Source organism: Protobothrops mucrosquamatus, unplaced genomic scaffold (genome assembly GCF_001527695.2).
Source record: "Protobothrops mucrosquamatus isolate PMUCROS unplaced genomic scaffold, P.Mucros_1.0 scaffold132, whole genome shotgun sequence".
In the NCBI taxonomy this organism is placed as follows: Eukaryota; Metazoa; Chordata; class Lepidosauria; order Squamata; family Viperidae; genus Protobothrops; species Protobothrops mucrosquamatus.
The window spans coordinates 715,014-736,365 of NW_015386499.1; positions in this window are offsets into that span (position 1 = coordinate 715,014).

Below are 21,352 nucleotides of genomic sequence, written 5' to 3' on the forward strand. Positions count from 1 at the left end.
TTGAAATCTATGTAACCTGCATGTAGACAGTCTGAACTACTGTTAAGGAAAGTTTGCTTCACAATAATGATTTGCTGGCAATATCTATAAAAATGTTTCCTTATGCTTTGGCATTGTCCAATATTACACATGTTCCCTTTTTGCAATGGGTTTATTTTATCCTCAGTGGTGCTATAATGTAAATCCCTAAGAATTTTAGTGAGGTCACATTGTGGGGTATTTATAAGTAAATATATAAACACATAACAATTTTAATTAGTCAATTGATATACCACACCATAGTCATAAATTTTAGGCAGATTACAATATTTTTTTAAAAAAACACTAAAAACAGAAAATTAAAAATATCATTATTTTTAAGTAAGTCGCCCAGAATCACTGAGAATGAGGGGATAGCCATATAAATTTTCTAAATAAATAAATTATGGTATTCTGATTCCCTACCAGAATCAGAATACCATAAGGCAGGGGTGTCAAACTGCCGGCCTGCGGGCTAGATGCGTCACGTAGAAGCCATGCCCATCCCAGCTCTGGCAAGGGGAAAAAAATCACAATATGGTGCGACACATCACGTGACATGGCGAGTTTGATACCACACCCCTGGCATAAGGCAATAAGCTTAAAACATATCTACTGATGTCAACTCAATTTGGGCAGGTTTAACTCCCAAAGGGCCTATAGAATAACTCTGTTTTGAATTAGCAGTTTATCACTTCCACTGAGGTCTCCAAATTTCTGGTTAGGATCAGCAATATGAATGATCAAAGAAGCATTATTCTAGTACAGTGGTTCTCAACCTTTTTAATGCCGTGACCCCCAACCGGTTGTAAGTCAAGGACTAAACCGGTCATAAGTTGAGGACTAAACCGGTCACAAGTCGAGGACTAAACCGGTCGTAAGTCGAGGACTACCCAACCGGTCGTAAGTCAAGGACTTTCCCTGCCTGGGAGCGCCGTGCATGTGTGGTTCCGCCCCCTGCACCGGCCGAGGCATAGCTGGCAAGTGGCAGAGACGGAGCAGGTCGACCACCAGCTGGCCCAGCTCAAGGGAGGTAAGGCACCCACCGGAAAAGGGGAAAAAAATGGCGGACAGCCTTGTTTGGCGACCCCCGTGAAATGGTCGATCGACCCCAAATGGGGTCGCAACCCATAGGTTGAGAACCGCTGTTCTAGTACATAATCAAAGCAGTTTTAATTGGTAATGTAGTGTCTTGCAATTAATGGATTTGGTTAATTGTTAGTGTGTCTAAAAAAAATAGTCCACTTGAGTTAACACTACAAGGATGGAATATTTTATTTTGTACTCTCTGTTGATCTCAGTAAAGTTACTTTAGTAATGAGCAAATGAAAAAGCATAATCAGTCAAACAGAAACTTTTACAATCCACATATTCCTTCTTTACAGCCAAGATCCTATATATTATAATTCCATACCATGTGGCATTCAAATTTCTCTAATTATTGCTTAATTTTCTATCTAGAGTTGCTATCTATGTTTCTCCTATATATGTCCGCCTCCATCAAATTAAGTTCAGTTCATAGTCATTGCATATCCTTGTTATCTTGGCAACAATTTAAGGAAGTGATTTGTGTTATACATTGTCTTGCTATGCAGAGGACAAGGCAGTGCAGAGAACTCAGAAACAGTTGTGAGCCAGATCAGTGACAATTCTTCTAGGAAAGTAGGGTTCCTGTTACAGTATCTGGGCTTGAAAAGTCTGAAAGTCAACTAGTTGGCAGCAAAGAGATACAAAAAGCCCTATGTTTTTGTTGCCATCTGTTGGTTTCCTCAAGTTTTGCAGATTTCATATAGTCACCCTTCAATATATAGGAAGGCAAGTTTGCTGGCATAATCAGAGCCCAGAAAAGATTCAAAATCTAAGACAGTAATTAAAGTGAGATAAATTGAAAAGTAATTCAAGCACTGATCCAAAATTGACTTCTGGAAATGGAACACTTATAAACTTGAATTTCCAAGACTAACTAGACCCAGTTGTTGGCAAGTCTGGTCATTTGGAGAGAATGCCTCCTTATAAGTAGACTCTTACTCCCAAGTAGCCTTTTAATCAAGAGAAGTTTAATTCCAAAAATGGGATTGATCTTTATCCACTGTTATTGCTGAGACCTGAGTAGTGCTTTGATCAGATCCCCTAAATGGGATAGGCTGACCTCATTTGCTTGCAAGGTGAAACCAGGATTTAATCTAAATGTTTAAGGAACCCTAGTTTCAGTGCAAAACTGGTAAACCTAGCAATTTAATCAGAACATTTGATGAGGGAGAGACTATATTCTTGAATGAAGTTTCCTTCAACATGGCATTAACCCTGTTAGAGGTGAGGCTCTTGATAGGCTTATTAAGAAGCAGCTACTTTAAAAATGTATTTCACATGGATATATATAACAGGGTGGAACATATATAACAGGGTGGAACAATTTTCTTCCTACCATCTTATAAATAAATTGCTGTAGACTAGAGGTACACAGGGGATACCAATCTATTATACACTTTTAAGAGTGAACATAGAAAGAGAAATTAAAAGTAGCAAAGCTATCTAAAAAAGCTAACAACTAAAACAATTGAGTTTTTCTTTTTTAAATGACTTTGTCTTTGTGCAGTGGAATTTTTCCTTGACCTCTTTCCCTCATACTTTTCCACATATTCTCTGGAGGATCACCAACAAGAGTTGAGAGGGAGTTTTACCAGAAGTTTCTGTTCTTCTGGTGAATGAACCATCTTGGATAAAATCTTCAGATTTAAACACTGGGTAACAAAGATGAACACATCTATTCTGGAGGTCAGATGCTTGTTGAAATAAAAAGGTTGAAATGATTGCTGGGAAAAGGCCATTAATGAAAGGACTGAGATTTTTTTGTTGGTTGTTATATTTTTGCCTCTTAGTTTCAGTGCCTGGGAGCAGCCACTAAGGCGGGCTTCTCTTGAACACCCATCAAACACATATTAGATGGCTGAAAGAGAAAAAGGTTATTAATCTAGCCAATGAATTGACTAAACATTACAATTCTCATTCAAATGCAGCACACCATTTACTGGGGATTGGATTGTTAGTGCTACTTGGATGTGTGAACCGAGAGATAACTCCATGCATTATATGCTGTGGTGACTTCCCAGGATTTGTTATTTGTCAGGTTGGCAAGCAACCTTACAAAGATGTGAGGAAAGCAGAAATGCCAAAAATGGGAGCAACCATCTCACAGAACATTCCCCTAATCATTTGGGGTCATGGATTTCATTGAGAATGGGATCTTGTCTGCCTTCCTCTACATATTTAAAAGAAGGTGAAGAGTTGTTTTTTTTCCCCTGCCTTTTATAGAACACATTAATGGGCTCTTGTAGAATTGTTTTGAAAGAGGAGGGAAGACTGGGAAAACATTCCTCTTTAAGAATTACCAGAATGTTGGCCTAGTCTCCTCAAGTCATTTGGTTGCATGCTATGGGGTTTTTTTCCCTTTGTAAACTGGCAATTCAACTCATGAAATACAACAGTTTTAAAGGGGTAGGGGCTGGGTAAAAGCATTTATTCTACCAAGCCAAACAATGCTTCTGGCTTTTGTTGGTGGGTGGGGAGTGCGGGAAAAACCTATCTGAGGTTATGTGACAAAATTCTCAGAAGGTGCTTCTTTGGGTGCTGGTATCTCAGCATTTTCTCACATTTAAGTGCATGGACAATATGCCCTCCTTTTGGCACTACACAAAGCACAAGAAGACAACTGTCCTCTCTCAGTCAAAAGTAAGCAGCAAAACAAAACTGAATTATGTACAGCTGTGAGAAGCATGCCTTGGGACTTAGCACAATCACTCCGTAACTGTGGTTATTGAATACCATTGATATTGTGCCAAACATCTATAGATTAAAGGGACAAGAAACACTGCACCAAGGAAATAACTTGTTTTAACTGTAAGTATGATGTAGGAAATGCAACCACGAATGCAGAAATCAAAAGAAGATAACCCTCCCAGGAGAATGCGGGGCGGATATATTTTTCCTGCCCTGCAGATTGGCCTAGTGTGATAAAAGAAGGAACTGGGAATTGCAGGACAGGGAGATCTTTAGTGGACTGAGAGCCACATTCAATTTTATGTGGCATACTTAGTGCCACTGCCCTGAGAAAGTGAGAGTGGGTGGGAAAAAATAGGCCAGGCCAAAAGTGTCACGCATCCTTCTTTGTCCGTGAAAACAAACCAGGAATACAGGAACGAGTTGACAAGCAGTTTTATTCTGTGCAGTAATACAGTCAGCACCGAGAGTGATCTGCTCCCAGCACTTTGCATAGCCTCTCCCATCCTGCAGTTCTGCCCCCAATCAACAGGCCAGCATCCGGCCTTCGGTTGTAAAAAGCAGCATTCCAACGCCCAGCCTCCCCACTGCCACTATTCAGTTCAGGCGTGTGTCCCAATGGTGTTTGCTCCGGGCTGCTCCGGCCTGGAATGGCGTTGCCAGGACCCCTTCCTGTAGGTGCATGCGTGTGTATGTGTATGTGTCTGTCTGTCTATTTATCTATCTTAAAAATCAATATAAGAATTCTGTACTGCATATACAAACCTATACATACAGAATAGTAGAACTGGAAGGGACCATACCTACAGAATAACACAGCTGGAAGTCTTCTAGACCTTAGAAAATTCCCTTCTGAAGAATTTGGGGTGAGTGAAATTATACAATTATACTTTGGGCCACATTAGTGAAAAAGACAGTCTGGGAACAAAGACCCATTGCTTCTTTCTAGATCACTAAGTTTATGAATTGGGCATAGATTTACATACAATTGTTTATCTTGTTTTTATGGGATGATGAAATGGATGCATAATTTAAAGGTTGTCCAGTTAGGTCAAGAGCTGAAATTCTCTTGTAGTTCAAAAAAGGTTTGAACTTCCTTCAGGTCTCCATTTTGTTATTTTTTTAAAAAGTTGAAGCAATACTTCTATTAAGCCAGTTCAACAGTTACAACATAAATACAAGTGTTCACATTTCAAAAAACCCATTAAGTAAAATAGTTAAAAATCCAGAAAAAAGATGTTGTGTGTGTGTGTGTGTGTGTGTGTGTGTGTGTGTGTGTGTGTGAGAGAGAGAGAGAGAGAGAGAGAGAGAGAGAGAGAGAGAGAGAGAGAGAATAAGTAATCAAGCCCTGAAATGTATCTCTTAAGTCAGAGGTCCCCAATCTTTTGGGCACCAGGGACTAGTTCCATGGAGAAATGTTTTTCCATGGACCGGAGAGTGCGTGGTTTTGTGTGCTGCCTGTATCCCATGGATGGGGCTTTGCTTGTTTGTGCAGACCAGTTGCTGGCATGCTGTGGCCCGGTACCAATCCACGGACTAGGGGTTGGGGACCCCTGTCTTAAGTGACTGATAAATGAAGTCAGTATCATGTCTTTCCATTTGCAGTAGTAATCTGTATATAGTTTCCCCTTTTAACTCTCATCTGCGTCCTAGTTTTCCACCTAGTTGGAAAATCCTGGGGTTGTTTTTTTTTTACTTGGCAATTCTGAAATTACTGTATAACTAAGAATAGGAAATGAAGACAACTACAATTAGAAGTTTCCAACTGACTTCATTTTAACATCATGCTTCTTAATATTTCTAAAATGTCCTTTATAAATACTGAGCAACTTTTCCTAACGTGGTTGCCTCTGATTACAACTCCCAGAATTCCCATCAAACATGCTGACTATGAATTATGGGAGATGCAGTTCCCATCATATCTGCAGCTCCCCAGCTGGTGGAAATCTGATGTAGAGAATGCCATGTGGGCCTAATATGCTCCTTTGGGCCACTCACCCATAATTTCTTACTGTGGATTTTCTTGATTCTCTGCATCTTCAGATCCTACCATACACCATTGTGTTAGACATCTTGAAAATAAGTATCTTTTTGATCTCTTCTGTTCATTTTTTTGTTCTCTAAATAGTGGTGAATGAGAGTTGCTTTTAAATTTTTTATTAAGAAGAAAAGCTTTAACATAAACAGAATCAATTAATTTATTTTAGTATGGTCTCTGAGTATGGCCTGAGTCTGTGTATTTTAATGGGTCATGTAGTACTCATTCTTCCTTTTATCATGCTGGACCAGGGTGATGTGGGGATTTCTTTCTTTCTTTCTTTCTTTCTTTCTTTCTTTCTTTCTTTCTTTCTTTCTTTCTTTCTTTCTTTCTTTCTTTCTTTCTTTCTTTCCTTTCTCAATATCTTTCAATGCATTGGTCTCAATTCAGTAAGCTTCAAAATTCCATTCCACAATGATGGCTATTTCACTAGGCCAAAATCATTGAAATCTCTCTTTTTTTTAGCAGTATGAGTTAGAAAATACTGGCAAGAGATTAGAAAAGCCATGAAACTTTCTTCTAGTCTGAATGACAGTACTTCTACAGAATGGAGCAGGAAAAGAATTAAAAATGATGTTCTACTTCTAAATAGATTCTTAGAAAAACTAAATTATTCTGGATACTCCCTTCCAATTAGGGATCTGCAAGTTAATACTTAGGATTTATCAAAATGCATTTGTTATTCTTCAAAAGATTTTCTGGAGAAAATTCAAATCCACAATTGTTTCCCTTAAGAAATGCCAGGCCTTGAGTCTTAATTGGAAATATATTATAAAATCCCTATCATGTCTTTCTTGGAGAGATTTCTACATAATTAATGAGTGCAGGCAATAGACTCTCTTAAACAAAGAAGAGATACAGGGAGAAGTAATCATGAAGACATTTTCATCCTGGTGCTTCTACTAGCTTTTCCCAGCTGGACCATCTTCTTCAGAACAAGAGCAAATAAAATGGAACCTCTGAGCCAAAGTCTCTGGATAAAATTAAGAGAAAGAGTGCTCCAGAGATTTGTGACATTTTTGTCATTATTTATCTTTTTGTATATGCTAGCACTTCTATTAAAGAAATATCTCACATCAATATCCAGCAACATAAACCGTTCTCAGTATATTTACTCGATTTTTCTTTTTCTCCTCTGTTAGGAAACTGTTATTTTTCTCTCTGAAATAGAGGGAGGGAGGGAGGGAGGGAGGGAGGGAGAGAGAGAAGGGGGGGGGGAACCAATTTCCTTAAGCTTTCATTAATGCTTCATGCAGGTCCAAAAGAACATCCTGGCTTCTTTCTCTACATGAGATCTCACAGAGTATCAACCAGTAATGCCTACACAAGAGATCATCTGCCAGCAGCATAACAATAGGCTAGAAAAGCTCAACTTCCTTATGTTTTTTCATGTCTAGTAAATTTGTGTTTGGATGAAAGAGTTACTCAGGATCACAGTAGCCAGAGGTATGCAGAGCTGACTTTACCATGAAGTAGTTTCAGTGTATTGGCAAAAGATTCCAGACGTAGGAGCATAGGACATATTCACAAAATTAACTTTCACATGTAGATTTTTTTTAATTGGGCCACATGCCCTATTATTGTTGTAAGGTTCATGATGCAATCCCTGAAACATATTTTACACTACATATTTCAGGATCATAAAGCACAGGTTAAAAAAAAACTACCAAAACTTTGCTTCCTTCTTCAGCATCTATTTCAGATTCTTCTCTATCTTTCTTCCCTCCCATTTTCCCCCATTCCTTATCCAGCGTGTGGCCATTGCACATGGGTACAAGTAGAGCCAAGTGAGGTCATTCAACAATGAGACTAAATACCTTATCACTGAATCTTATTAAGAAATGTATAAGGCCTTAATTTTGATTCAGCCGATTGGTCCAGCCATCGCTTGTCTTGACATAGCTGATCCTGAACAATAAATCTCAGGTTGGAAGACTAATGTTAACACCTTCTCTGGATCCAATTCCAGGAAGGGATCATGATACACCAATGCTTTAGAGCTAGATTTTTTTTAATAGTAGGCATCTTAAACCCAATCCAAAGTGTTAATCAACGCTATTCTTCACAGCTAGTTTTACATGGTCCCTACCAGACTGAGGATGGGAGTTAGTGGGGAGAGTTCCTTGAAGAATATGTTCTTGAAATGGATATGTGTGGGAGTAGCTACTGTTTCACAGAAATGTGTACTTCATGCCCTGTAGGCATTACATTCATGCTCTGCCAATCTGGTAGTACTCTTCCATTCACATTTCTTGACAAATCCATACTTAACAAGACTTAAGGTAGACCCACTTCTTATCTGAACATGATGCCAGGTCAGAACAGAAAGGATTACATAATACTTGCATCAGACACACATAATGAAGACCCAGAGAGAGAAAAAGAGAGAATTATGGTGCTCTCCAAATAGTTTAAAGGCTTAATCTATAAACATATATAGACATAGTGAACTGGGATGAAAAGCACTTTCCCCCAGCTATACTTATGCTAGATATGATCTAGTGATACAACTTCTGTCGTGGATTATTATGTTCATGTCTAATAGAATATGACAAGTAAATTTATTGCATAGGGAGACAGCGTGCTTGCCTTTGTATGGTTTGAACAAGCTAGGCAGCTTTGCATCTTAAGGACTAGTGGAGAACTCCAGCACTGCAGAAAAAAATGCATTCCAGAAAAAATGTACAACAGACAAAAAGCCTGTATGATAAGAGCACCACATAAAGTACAATCATAAAACTTCACTCTATTTTCTGCACTCTATGGGAAATGCTTACCTACACAAATGTATTTGACTACAACTTCAATTCATTGCAAGATGACAGTCATCCATAGTTGTTATACAGGTTGAAGACCACTGAATGAAGTCATATTTGGGGAGAAAGGAGCCCTTGAAAATCAGGATAAAATTCTGAACTTGGAGATGGTGCTCATATTCTCATTGATTCCTTGTGTGTAGATCTGGGATACATCAGAAGAAAGCTTAAATCCATAGCCTCCATTTTTTCCTAACATGCCCCTGGATAAAGCTGATCTTTATCTTATGGAGTGGTATGATTTTTGTGCCTAAGTGAGTCCTTCCTTAGGTTTATCTTTCACTCCAATGGGACTCGTTCTGCAGGTGAGTTCCACTGAAACCAGTGAGGCTTTCTTCTCTGTAGACATGTATTGAATTGCCCTGCAAATTTCCCTGAAACCTGGGCAGAAGAATGTTATTTTCTTTTATATTGGAGTATAGGTTTACCTGCTATAATACATCATGAATATGCCTTTTACTGTGGAATGTGGCTTTTTACTCTGTATGGTTGACAGATACTTCCTGGTTTTGTGTGCATAAAACAGCTCTATTTGTTTTACCGATCAGTTTTATTCCAAGAAGTGCCAGTGCCAGAGTAAATCATATGTCTAAGAACTCACAGGTTTCATAACAGTAAATATGAAACATGATGTCTTGCTCCAGGCAAAGTAATGGCAGTGATATGGGGCAGTCCCACAGATGTCCTAGTGTTAGAATTCTAAGAATTCCCAGCTATTAGAGCTGTTGACTGCACTGTCTGAGGTTTTGGGGCTGAGATTCCCAATAGATCTGGAGGGAAGAAAAATGTAGTGTTATTATTGGAGCCTGTTTGGGATCAACTGACAATGAGTGAAGGCCAACAAGAGACAGAAGAAAAAGGTGAGATAATCTAAAGTGGTCAATTGCCATTGGTGGTTGATTGGGAATGTTTTTTCTGAAGAGACCGTTGGTATGTAATCTTTCTTGCACTCAGACTGACTGGTTTGGACATTGCCCTAGCAGCAGGAGTCAAGTAAGGTCATGTTATATGGAGGAAAGTGAACAATGCCAAAAAGAAGAAGGGGAAAAAAAATCTAAACAAAATCACAGTATGAAGAACATGACTGATGCCAACATCTTAGCAAAGAACAAGTTGAAACAGAAATTTCCAAGAATGGGGATGCCAAATAATTTCGACTTTAATCTTTAGAAATTAGGAAACTAGTTTATCCCAAGTCATAATAGCGGTTCTCTCAATCTCTTATTTCTGTAAAAATGAACAAGAAGTCACCCTGCAGGGCTTCTGAGATACAGCTATTCTCCAAAGTATTAGGGATCCTCAGCACTTAAGAAATGCTTCAGTTTATTTTCAGCTATCATCACTATGGAATTCTCAATAAATACAAATGGGGATTTATTGGGCCAAATGTTAGTAATGCTGTGCCAGAAATTGCTTTGCAATTTCTCAAAGGTCCTCTGAGAAAGATACTCTTCTTGCTCATATTCTTTAAATATTCTTTGGGAGTTTTAGAGCTTACTTTATTGTTGGAGACAGTGAAGTTTCCTACTGCTAGTGTTATCTTCTGTTAGATGTTTTTCCATCATTCCTCCTTGGTTGTTGAAAGCTCCCATCCTGGGGAAATCAAAAACCAGAAGTTTCCTCATATTTTTTTAATGAGATTTAATAAAATGGGCTGCATATTTGGGGGGAAATAGTAGAATGGCGAGAGAGAGGACATGCATATACTCATCCTTTGGTAGTCTTATGATTGAGTAGAAGCATGAATTTTACTTTGAATTAGACTGAAAATTTGAAATAAAATTCACTTTTATAGAGTAATTAAAGAACGGTAGTAGAAAAATTCAGAAGATTCACTCATTTTTGTAGTAAGCTGTTTAGGTTCAGAACTATTGAGAAGTTATAATTGGGGTTTTTTCAGCTTTTCATTACAAGTCTGTAAAGTTCATAAACACAAAGACTGGTCATAAAATTATTTCTTCAGTACCATCAGAACTGTGAATGGTCACTAAGTGAGGCAGTTGCAAAACAAGGATTATCTATATACTGTAACTGCAGTGCCTTTGTAACTGATCTTTCATTTCTGAAGGCCACGGGCTATAACATGAACATGACAGAGCAAAATAATGGAATTGTCTCCAATCATAATCACATAATCTAATCATAAGACTATCTATCACATGTATAAGACATGCAGATATAGGAATTTGACTTCATATTAAAGATGCTGATCTATGCTTAGTTCTACATTCTGCCAAAAGAGCATCATTCATGTCAGATCTGAATTTTGACAGCCTTTTGAGAAAGACAGAGAGTCTCATGAGAAGTTTTGAATAGTGTAAAATGATGATAGAATTGTGTGAAAATGATCAAATATTCCATTATAAAAAGATAAGTTTAAAAAAGCCTTGAACTTAATATGGACCTCCTTTAGAGAATTTTGAAAATGGTGGAAAGAACAAGGATTACCAACAAGCAGCTGTGTTTTATTACATTGGATTTCCTTTTAAAGGGGGGGGGTTTACAATTTCACATTATTTTATTTGGCATCCTTAGCATCCCATCTTTGCTCCTTAGCTTATATTTGTGGTCATTAAAAATGGGCTAAAACTAAAATCACAGATATCGACTCTTTACATAAGGCATTATCTATTGCTGTCAGGAGCAGAACCGAAGTGTTGTAAACCCACAACAAACTAAATGCCTCCAGGAATCATGGTCAAAATAGCTGTTGTCCTTTGTATAATTATTATTACATTGTTAAGTTTTAAAACAAGGTGGCCTGGTTTGATATAGTGCACCAAGCAAACTGGAATGATTTCAGTTGTAATAATAACCAGCGTTCATCTGTCAGGAGGTTCCTTCTAATGAATCAGTTGCAAGAAAGTCAACAATCAGTGCTATTTCATTAGGATGTCACATTTCCAAAGATCATCCAAGTGTGTTTTTCAAGTAAATTACCCATTGATTACATTAGTAAGGACCAGTCCATTGTAGGCTCTGCCCCTTTCCAAAGTAAGCAATGAAACAAAATAGCAAGGATCTCCTCTCCTTATACATGCTGTTAAAGCATTTAATAGGAACATAATTGGAGATAGGATGGCAGATTAGGCAATCATAGTCACCCGAAGGAACCTTATGACAAATGAGTCCTGACTAACATATTAAGGAAACCATAAGTCATAAAATATATAGTTATGCATTGGTTCTTCCTGGAATGACCATGCAGACTCCTAGTACCGTACTGGTGCTTGACTTCTTAAGAACATGTTTTCCTACTATGTCTCACTTTGGTTCCTCTTTTAACATTCACTGAATCTTAAATCCTGATCAGCTGCTCTTCTATACCAGCCAGGTTTTGTAGAGTTTCATAAATGAATTATATTCTTCCCCATTAAAATCCTTCCCAGTTTAGAACCCTTTATTTCTTGGCTTTCCTTTACCTTCTCCTTTATCTTTTCTATTACTTTCTGAGATACGGATATTCCTCTAGAAAAGTTTTGTTTGAAAAAACAACAACAATTACTTCCATTCCCTAAAACTCCCTCTGTGTAAGAATGTCCTCTTAGCTGCCTAGGAAATTGTCTTACTTGAGGGAAATTAACAGCATTGAAGAATATTTTTTATTATATAAATTAGAACACATATTTGTTTACTGCATAAGGTTATGCAATGTCTACAAATAAAATTGTTTCAGGTTACCATGTTTAGCCTAGAAGTGACACGTGATTCAGATACAATCAACAGATCTAGAAGATACCATTTACTTTCAACCATTATGGATTTCAAGGAAACGGCTGGAATAAATACACTATAATTTAGCAATTATCCCAGAAAAAGAGTCTTATTATACAACAGGACACAGAGAAACTGAATTCAGATTATCTTTTGGATCTTGTGACATTTTCTTGACCTGCTTTAGAGAGCCACTCTAGCCCATATTTTTGTCTCATGACTCAGCTTTTGTTAATACAACAAATCCCTTAAAAAGTGAGCCAGCTGTTTAGAAGTTTATGGACCAGCCAAACTGAACAAAGCTGAGTGATTCTGTTCTGCAAAGGGGAAACCAATACTGTCCAGATAAACTTTCATCATTCCCCAATCTATACCCAGAAGGGTCTTCTGATTAAACCTAGACATTTCCTTCAACACTACCCAGAGCTTCTTTAGTTCTGTTTGGCCCCTGTGAAGGGAAGTACTGAGATCTTTTTCAATAGCATGCAGAGGTCTGGAGAAAATTGGGTCAAAATTGGAAGATCATCAGTACAGATTTCATTAGAAGCTATTCTCCATCTGCATCATATTATTTTTTCTACTTTCATCTTCAAGGCTAAAAGCCTACTTGCTTTTCACTGGTCCTATCATCCTTCAATTCTTTTCCTATCCCTCAATCTTGTTTCTTTTTTATCATCTGAATTCATGCAGAAATGAATCTACCATGCTGTATAATAAGATGTACTCAAGTTTCTCCAGTTCTTGAATTAAAGACCATATTTTCTACAATCTAGCGATGAAGGTTAAAACTCAAAATTAATCCCCAAGAGAGGCTTCTGAAGAAACTCAAGAAACAAGCAGGCAGATGCTTTCATGCATCAAAACTGAAGAATGTGAAACAAAATATAGCTTCACACTTTCATGCTTAGAACTTCCTTTTTCAGATTACTGTCAGAACAGATCACTGAGTTCTCTTCATTGTGAGAATTCTCAGTTTAATCATAATTTCTCTTTCCAAGATATATGTTTTCTTAGCTACCAGTCTTATAATATTGTTTTATCCCATAGTTGCTAAATTTGCTCAGGAGCTTTTAGTAGAGATCATGCCAACCCCTTTTTGAAAGTCAATTATATTATTATCTACATGCTTGCTGGTGTTCTTAAAGAATTTACAAAGATTACTGAACTTTTATTTGCAAAAGTCACAATGACTCTACTTTAGCAAGACTTCTAAAGCTCTTTCAGACTGCAGTCTTTCCATCCCCCAGTGCTTCTGAACCCAGCTTTAAAATGCATCTGAGTTTACACTGATCTGATCTGATTATTTCTGGTCAATTTCATATCAGGAAGAAAAGGGCAATCTTTTTTAGAAGACTGAATTGAGACCAACTGTCCAATCAGTGTTTATGGCCAACAGTTGATCACAAAGCACTGTCAGCTTCCTTCCTGATCAGCAACTGTGTGTCTTTTTCCATTGATGCAAGCCTCTTTGTTAATCCCCTCTCCTTTTTAACAAAATTTTAAAGTAATAAGTAGCTGACATTCTCCTATGTTTCTGGGCTTGCAGATCTGAATTTTGGTTTCTATATTTAATCATGCCATCAAGCTGCTATGAGGATCCAGGGAGAATAAGCAAATATCTTCAATGAAAGCACAGAGGGCCTCATCAAGCAAGACAGAAATAATTTGCAATATCTACTGATACAACATCATTGGCATAACGATACATTAAAATTGCTCTTCCTTGTAAACTGCTTTCCCTGGATACAACAAGCAAGAGGCTCATCTCCTGCTTTTACCAGGACTTCGATATCATTTGCAATAACTGTTTTAGTTAGCTGGTTAGTTAGTAATGTTTTAGGGAATATTTGTTGGCAATAGATGAATATGAGAATTTAATCACCACCACCATGTCCCCTTAAGAGGCTTTGAATCCCTTTTAAATTCAGGGTTTACTGAAGTCTTCAGCTTTTCTAGAAAATGATATAAAATAAAATGTTGTGTCACTTTTCTAAGAAAGGACTTATTATTATATTGGATGAATGAATAATTCTAATATTGATTGCTGTATACAGAATTTGGAGAAGGATTGCATGTGCATGTATGTGTGTATACACACACACACACCCGTCAGGGAAGGCCACTATCTTGGAATATATACTTGCAGTGTTAAACAGGAATGTCATTCCTGGCTCAAGAAGAGAGACAAGAAATCCATCTCATCTTCTGGATGTACCTCCACTTTTTTTGTGGATCAAGCCTTAGTGAGAAAGCAATTTGTAGCTGCTCAGAAAGTCCCTTCTTACAGATTGTAAAGAACTCTGTTTTTAAGATACTTGATTTCTTCTGAGTTACGTAGGAGACTAGGAGTTGACTGCACCTAAAGGAAGTGGAAGTACATAGTCGTAAGAAGACCGGGGCTCTATATTGTTTTTTTTTGTCTCGTTATTAGATTTATATCCTGTGCTTCCTTTCTCATGGACCTCAAAGCAATTAGACACTTCTTGATTTTCTTTTTGATTAACTAGGAATGCCCTGCTTATCTAAATTAATGTCAGTCCATGACTGTCATCAGATATTGTTTAGGTCTTGAACAGCTTCCTTGAATTTCAGCTTTTGAATAGGTGAGTGTCTGGCTTTATGTAGAGAAGAAGAAAGGACAAGAAGTCAGGCCTATTCATCTTCATAGATTTACTATTTATGTAACCAAAATGATTAAAAGTAGTAAAGTCATTCTATAAAACCACTGAGCTTTTTTAAACATTATCTTTATGAAATATGTATCCAGCTACAGTATAAAATCTGCCACTCCAGGAATAAATACACAGTTCCAAAACGTCCATGATTCAATATAAAGGTCATAATGCAAAAATTGCAGTACATTCACTGAGGAAAAAAGTAGCTGATTAATAATATGGAAATAAAATGAGTTTCAAAACTTCCACCTGTAATATCCATTTCTCCCCATCCTCACAAAATATGTATTTCCCACAGATTTCACTGTTTTTTCCCACAGAACGTTAATCAGCATTTCCAAGGGAAAGGCTGCAACTTTGTGGTAGAACCTCTCTTTTATATACAGAAGGCCCAGATTTCATCCCTGACTTGTAGAAGTAGATATGGGGAAAATTGTAATCTGAAATCCTACAGAACTTTTATTAGAACTAAAAGTCTGATTCATGGTAAGGCAGATTCCCAAGCTCCTGTCCTAGAACTTGAGTTCCTTTGCCCAATCAGAGTTGTGAGAACTATGTCAATGGGTAGTGTCTAGCACAAAGGATCAGGACCATACTTTAAGATGCAGTTAAGATTTATTGCTCAAACCTATACACAAGAATCTAGTCAACTAAAGTTCAGTATTAAATTGGTGCCAGATAAGGGTCCATGGAATTCAAGAGTGGGTGGACATAGACCATTTGTGGGAACATAATGACTTTAGGCTGATGACTCTCTTGACTCCCCCTCACCCTCTGTCTGATCTTCTCTCAAGGTAGCACAGCCAGAAAAAAATCCATTACAAAAGAAGCATGGGCAGTCACATTGTACCATGCTCACATGCTACATCATATCCTGCTTTTTACAGCTTTGTCCCACCTAACTGTGGGGGGGGGGAATCTTATGGATGATGATGTTGAGTAGTGTGTTTATATTTATCCTATCAGTCCAAACAACAATCCCATCTACATATCCACAAACCTTTTTAAAAAAATAATAATTGTTACTGGTTTTTTTTTTTGAGAACTATGATTTTTTTTAAAAAAAATAACACTGCCTAACATCTAAATAAGATATAAATTATTTAAAGATTATATAGAAATAATAAGAAACACAACTACTAACAAATGCATGCAAAAAAAAGAGTAAGAAAAGGGAAAGAGGAAAAGGAATTTATAATTTTAAACCTCAATTCTCCTCCCAAGGACCTGGTTTACCATATTATTGATATACAGTATATCCAAAAAGAAATCAGCAATGGACATAGTTAAAACATATGCACTAATGTGCTATCAAATTTATTGCATCTGTAATGTAGGGAAGACTGTAACAATATTTGACCTTTTTAAAAGATCCAATAATCCCCCCCAAAGACTATTGTTTCTTGAATTAGTTTAATCAGTATTAAATTAATCAGAATTAATCAAATACTTCTATGACACAAAAGTATTTTATGAATTTCCTGAACAATATTGAATGGTTGCCTTAGCATTTAAAAAATCTTATCAAATTGTTTCGATGATACAAGAATTTCAGAGTCTGCTAAGGCATCTAGATTAAACAAAGCAAAGCAAAACAAAACCCACGATAGATTCTTTAATTGAATAAATTGCAGTATAATTTAGAACAATATTCCTTTTGTGATCTTACAATTTTTTAAAAAAATATTAGTAATTAACTGATGAAAAGTTGCTATCCCATTTTCTGACCATGTGTTTCCCAAAAGATGTTTTTACCAACATTTTAAAATAAGTATTATTCCTAATCACCCTTCTCTGCTGAGAGTTCAAATCAAATCTTAATTTCTTGCCCAGTAGTGCTTAAATATGTCTAATTGCCTTCAGTGGTATAAATTAAACAGATTTCCTGCTATACTTTGAACCAGGTACTTGCAGAATTTCAGAGGTGCTGAATAAGATCTTTCTAGCAAGGTCCGTAAATAACAGGATTAAATTGAACTTGATTTCAGATCCATGACCAACTACTTTAAGGGACCTTCTTCAGGTATCTAGAAATATCCATTGTTTTAATTTTGTCCCAAACATGAATTTGCGAACTTTATCTCAGAATTGAAGATAGCCATTATCTTTTTTTTTCTTGGAATGCTTTCCTGATCTAATTCTAGTACATTTCAATATTCAGTTTACTTTGCCATTCTGATAATGCTGCTGAAAGTAATTCTGTTAAAAAAAAATCATCTTCTTTCAATTTCGACCAAGTTAATACTCTCTCTCTACTGTCCTTCCTATAAATTTGATTAAATTTTATAGACAAGTGTACTCTAAGTTTTATGTAAGCAAATAATGGCACAGCCACTCTCAGAATCTGGAAGCAGAGTTGTTTTAGCTCCCAATTTGAATTTTTAGCACCATCACTTTGTATAAGGGAAAAATTGGAGGCACAGATTAGAGGGAACGTTACAATATAATGAAGTGCTTTTGTGAAGTACAATTTCAAATCCTGAAGTGCATTAGTAATATTATGTGAAGCACATCAGAGACAAGGGTCAGTTTGACACTAAGTTGACTGCCCTGCAGATTTTTCAAGCAGCTGAGATAACAAGAACACACGTGGGACAGTTAAGTGGAGGAGGAAATGGGTGTTCAATGTGTGCCATAAATTACTGAAGGGGAACAGGCACGGTGTGCATAGGAGACCACAACTACTATTAGCAAAGGTCAGGAGAAGCCCCTAAAATGGAAAGGTACACAGGGGATATAGCATTAGCCTCTAACCTTGCCGGTTTATGGGAAAACCTTGCAAGAGACGTGGGAAAGGAAATCACTCTACCAAGTGTTATAGGTCAACAACAGAGAAAATCCCAGGTATAGCTGTGAGAGTCCATTCAGCTTCCTGTTCAACAAGCCACATTGTGATGTAAACCGATGTATCATAAAGCGTACAACTGGTTTTGACGCAATTTAATTAGAGAAATCTATTGAGATAACCCCCGGCTTTTATGGGCACTTAGTGCTGCTCAGATACAGAAAAGGAGAAGTAAGGGAAGACCATCACATGCTGTTCATATTTGATAATTAAACTGCCAGATGATCAGCATCCTAAAATCTCCAACTGAGGTCCAAGCTGGTCACAATTTGGGTGTGTTCCAGCTGAGGTCCAATACTACATTGATTTGCATCCTCATTCACTCTTTACTTTCTGCCTTTAATTTCTTAAATTAGAGAAGGGTTTTTTTTTAAGAGCCTTAAATTCAAATACTCAAGTCAGCATATCTGTTATGCTTTTTGGTCTGGGGAAGGATGCATCTGTTGAACTTTGATAAAGGAATGCATTTCTCACCTATATAAGTGCCTTAAAGGGACTTTCATTTCATTCAGTTCTGTCTACTTTGTCTCTGACAGGGATCTCTGGGTGGAAGAGAAATAGAATTTTTTTATGTATCAAAGGAAGAAAGAACAAAAAAAAAGCAGAACTGGTATATTGTGCTTGATCTGAAATACACCAGAAAAAGAGGAGGGATATGGAAATATATGCAATATGGAAGTATAGAGTATAGAGCAGTATCCCCCAGCTTTAGCGATTTTAACTTCAACTTCCAGAATTTGTTAGCCGGCATACTGGATGAGGAATTCTGAGAGTTGAAATCTATACATTTCAAAGTTGCTAATGCTGAGAGATAATGCCCTATACTCTATACTTCCATATTCTTCCTCTTCTTCTGGTTTATACACTGATATAGAGCCTGCAAAATGGCTACTAGATTCATACACTTTAAAATATGCTGTCCTGTATTTTTGTGTTCTATTTATAGTTTTTTTTAAATGAATTGACAACTCTACCTGGATGATTGAGAATCTTCATCGACATATTGCAACACACTTTGGGGAGGAAACCCCTGAAGTTGGTGTGGCAGGAGTTGGTACATTCCAATGACTCTCTGCTTAATTGGCTTGCTCTGACTGATGAACCTAGCTAGATGGGCAGCGAAACACCTCTGAAACTAACAACAACAACAACAACAAAAATAACAGTCCAGTTGCAATGATTCAATCTTCAGACAATTTCAGAAAACGTTCAGACAACTATCTGGATGATTGAGAATCTTCATTGACCTATTTTTAATTGAATCTTAATAGGTTTCTTTTTAATTGTTTTTGTTGTTTCTGTTATTTCATTTATGTGTCCCATCCAGAATCATGCATGTCAGATGGGCAGCTATCAAAATTTAATCAAATTAAATTAAAAAAAAAAAAAAACAGGAGAAAGAAGCAATAGCAATCAGTCTCAGTTGCCAAGCTGCTCCCGGAGAATATCAGTAGGGACTTAATCTACTTTATTATGACATATATAATTTTTCCAGTTCCAGTTCATCTTAGAAGATTGGAAGTATCACCAAAAAGTTGGAATCCTTATAGATCTAGAGGGTACTAAGTTGCGGCAGAAAACATTAGATCTTCTTCCCAATTCCTTTCTATTGGGCCAGTTTCTTATACAGCCAAGGCACCTGCAGACTCCTCCATATGAAATAGGAAGGATTCCAATGAGGAATCGACCCATTTTGGCTACCGTAGCTGCTTTTCAAGAAACTAATTCTCATCCGGTCAATTTTGTGGATAAAGAAAATGGGTAAGAAAAGACAAGACTCTTATATGATTTTTTTGGTTTGAATCGAAATAGTCAGTATTCTGAGGCCACAAAGTACTTACGCAGCCCACTTTTAGAAAATGAGGGATGGTTACTAATGTACCTAAGCTAAATAGATTTCACTAATGGTGCTCCATGCCAACATTTCATTCCTGCAGATTCTGGGATTTGTTTTGGCAAGGCTTGCAGGGTGGAGTAGAAAGGAAGGGGCCTGAAGGGCACTTCTTACCCACAAGCCAAAGAAAGGAAGAAACTGGAGAGGTGAGGAAATGGGAGAGTCAGGAAGATGTGCAGATGGCAACAGTCATGCTTCCTGAACAGTGAATGTTCCACAGCCAGGTTTTTGGCTTTAAGCAGACAATGCTTTTGTATTTGTCCCGTCATTCTACTGCAACAATAAAGTTGCTACATATTTATTTTTAGGACTCTTGAAAGAATGGTGAGCTCCCTACTACAGAGGGTCTTGGATGAAGGGGATGATCTGGATCTTTTTCAGTCAGGATTCAGACAAAGCTATAGTACTAAGACAGCTTTTGTTGCACTTGTGAATGACCTTTGGAGGGCCCAGGATGAGGGCGGTGTGTCCATCCTGGCTCTTCTGGATCTCTAAGCAGGACTATTCCAGGGACTGGGACTGGTGGTGCTGTTTTGTAGTGGTTCTCCTTTCCCTGTGGCTGATATCAATCAGTGCTAGTGGGAAAGGAGAACTCCAGCCTTAGACCCTTACTATGTGAGGTGCCTCAAGGCTTGTATCCCTCCCATTTAAAATCTATATGTAGCTACTGGGACATGTCATCTGTCAGCATGGGGTTTAATATCATCACTATGTTGATGATACCCAATTATACTCTCTACCCCAGGTAATGTTGTTCAGGTGCTGACTCACTGCCTGGAGGCTGTAAGGATCTGGATGGGGAGTGCAATTCAATCCTAGCAAGACGGAGTGGTCCCCAGGAATCAGGAGAATTGATATCTTTGACTGAAGATGGGCAACACTCTCCTGCATGGATTTGGTCTGCAATTTGGGGATTATCTTGGACTCACAGCCCCTGATGGAAGAGAAGGTGGCAGCCATAGCCAGGAGGACCTTTATACAAATTTATCTCGTGCACCAACTGCACCTATTTCTGGACTGGGAGGCTTGCTCACATTCACCCTTAATCACCTCCGATGCAAATTACTAGAATGTGCGGAACATGGGGCTGCCCTTGAAGACTATCAGAAAGCTGTGACTGATCTAGAATGCAGCAGCACATGCAATTTTGTGTGTCCTGTGGTTTACTCGTAACAGCATAGTTACTTGAGTAACATGAGCTGCAGTGATTTCCAGTTGCTTTCCAAGTTAATTTAAGGTAGAATATAGAATGGAATGGAATGGAATGGAATGGAATGGAATAGAATAGAATAGAATAGAAGGGACCATGGAGGTCTTCTAGTCCAGCCCCCTGCTCAAGCAGGAGAACCTATACCATCTCAGACAAGTGACTGTCCAGTCTCCTCTTAAAAATGTCCAGTGATGGAGCGCCCACGATTTCTGGAGGCAAGGTGTTCTACTGGTTAATTGTCCTCATTGTCAGGAAGTTTCTCCTTAATTCCAGGTTGCTTCTCTCTTTGATCAGTTTCCAACCATTGTTTTTTGTCCTTCCCTCTGGTGCTTTGGTGAATAACATGACCCCCTCTTCTTTGTGGC